We start from the raw sequence: 2,634 nt of genomic DNA on the forward strand, positions 1-2,634 counted from the left end.
TGGAAGTCAGGGAGATATGCATTTAAAAGGGAAGGCTTTGGCCCAGCTTCCATAAATGTGGATGGCATACTCGTATGCTCTGGAATAAAGATGAGATTAAAAGAACTGCTCTTTAAAAACTCCTCTGCTTACTTTTGATAATAATTTTTATTATTCTGCAATTGTTGGGAATAAAGAAAAGACAAGCTATGAAAGGGAGGGAAAAAAGTAATCTCAAGTAGTGTAATTTTTTTCAGTTCATTCCAAAGAAATAAGATACATTACAGATTAAGAGTATTTAATGGAAATTACAAGTCTAGGAAAGATTTTCCTCTCAGGTAATACCTTTATGCATTCATTGTTCCTGTCTCCACACAAAAAGGAGAATGGCCAAGCAAGTATTAACCAGGAAATGGATTTTGCCTTCTACTGTTTTTTGTTAAAATTGCTTTTCAGTATTTTAAATAATCTTTAAATTCAGGCTAAAAACATCTACTTAGAGAAAATACAGAGACAGAACGATAAGCAACTGTACAAGGCTTCACAGAGGGACTCCTTTATTTAGGGGGTTGAGTTTAAGGACACACATACTGACCAGGTCAGCTCACAGTAAAAGGGAATACAGCAGATTTTAGTCCTGCTGGAAAACCTTCCAATGTATCATTGTATTCTACACTTCTGATGCTTAAAATGCCAGGAACAGAGATGCTCAGACATGTCCCGTCCCTCCAGTCTTGTGTCTGTAGTGAGTTTGGGGCAACAGAAATTTTCTGTCCCTCAAGGCAACAAACATTAAGGTAGCATTGCAAAATCTGCAGCCTGTGATCAAAATAATGATGGGCCACTGGTATAGGCCAAATATATTACAATATTCAGTGGTTTACTGCCTCTGGAGGCTGTATAATATATTCTGGTGGTATGTGGGTATTTACTGAAGGGAAGACAAATTACCAATAAAAAGGATCCCTGGTTTGTTTTGTAACAGATTTACTTTGGTTACTGATGCGTAAAATTTTTGTCTGGCGGATGCACTGTTAAGTGCACACACCTTGACGGATCATATTTCTCCATCTTTCTTCCTTTAGGTCACCGGTACTGCCAGTTGTTAAGGTTCAGCATTCCAGTATTAAGTTGCAAACAGAGAATCCTGCCAGACTAGCTTACACCTCACCATCTGGAGACGCTGTAAGGTGGATTTTTGCCCCTTCTTCTTTGGGAAGGCAATACCTGTAGGCTCACCCTAAGCGTGGCAGACTCTCTGATTGAATTGGCACTCCAATTCCCTGTTCAATGCTGTTGATAAGGGAGCTGACTGTCTTTGCTCCCCCTCCTTCATCCATGTGCTGGCTCCTCTCCCGGTGTTTCTCCTCCCATCCCTTGGCTTCCTGTCCAGACCTCCTCGCATGTGTTCCCCAGTTGCTCCTCAACTCTCAACACCCCCATGAATGCAACCTCTTTGCTGGCAACAAGTGCTGTGAAGCTGTAAACACTGCATTTAAAAAGGGAGGGAGGCTTGTCTGTGTTAGCAGATCTTTGTGCAGAAAAATGTCTGGACTTGCCCCATCACCCACCCAGCCTATACTTTCCACCAGCCCCTCTTCTTCTGTGTCCTCCAACCATCAGTACCTTCCCCAATGTATCTTTTTTTCCCCTTCTTCTCCAAAAGCAGTCTGTTTCCTTCACTTCCATCTTTCCCGTATCTCCTAGACTACATCCTCTAGACCAAGAGGCCACCTACAATGCTTTTGAAGGGCAGATCACTTCCATTTTAAGTCCAGCAGTGACTGTCTCTGCTGTGAACAGCTTTACTTGCAAGGGTACAGGCTAGGGAGAAAGGCCACCGCTGTTTTCTGTTCTGATATGAATGGAAAATGATTCCTTTCAGATAAATTATTTTAAGGCAGAACTCAAGAGAGGCCTTAAAGCCTTGTAAATATTGCAAAGCCTGTAGTAAAAATGGCACAGCTGGCAAACTGTGGCTCACTGGGAGCTAAAAGCATCTCTATTTATACCTTCTGCAAAAAGAACAGCATTTTTCAATGAAGAGGTTAAGCCCTTTCCTATACAATTGAAAGGAAAATGATAAGGGCCCTCTTATACTGTCTAGGATTATGGTATTTACACTGGGGTTATACCTATGCTAGTTAAACTCATACCTTTCTTGGGTAAATATCTGTTAAGCCTGACTGCCACATAGGGAAACTGCAAGGTTGGAGCACTTGCTGTGGGTATTTGAGGCTACAAGGGTATGAGAGGGGTGCTGCGGTGGTTTTGAGGGGAGAGATTGCAGGCTAATGGAGCTTTCTGCCCGCAGCAGCACATAGGCCTGTATATCTCAATACCAAGCTGGTATAAGGAAAATCCAAAGACAAGAGAAAATTCCCTGGGCTGATTTTACTGATATTAGGCCAGGCTGCAGACTCACCACTATCCCTTACTAGACATTGCTGTCTTAGAGGGATACATGAATAAAATATGAAGTAATTGAAGTCAGGAGCAGACCTTTTGATTTCTACCAAAGACCTTGTTACACTTTCTCCAGCCTAGGGACTGTGTTTCCATTCAGCTCAGTCACCAAGTCCTAGCAGCCAGCCTGTGTTTCTTCAGTTCTTCCCATTCATGGCACAGGAAGACAACCCCATCCCCGGGCACTCA

This window comes from Egretta garzetta, unplaced genomic scaffold (genome assembly GCF_000687185.1).
Source record: "Egretta garzetta isolate BGI_Z169 unplaced genomic scaffold, ASM68718v1 scaffold172, whole genome shotgun sequence".
Classification (NCBI taxonomy): domain Eukaryota; kingdom Metazoa; phylum Chordata; class Aves; order Pelecaniformes; family Ardeidae; genus Egretta; species Egretta garzetta.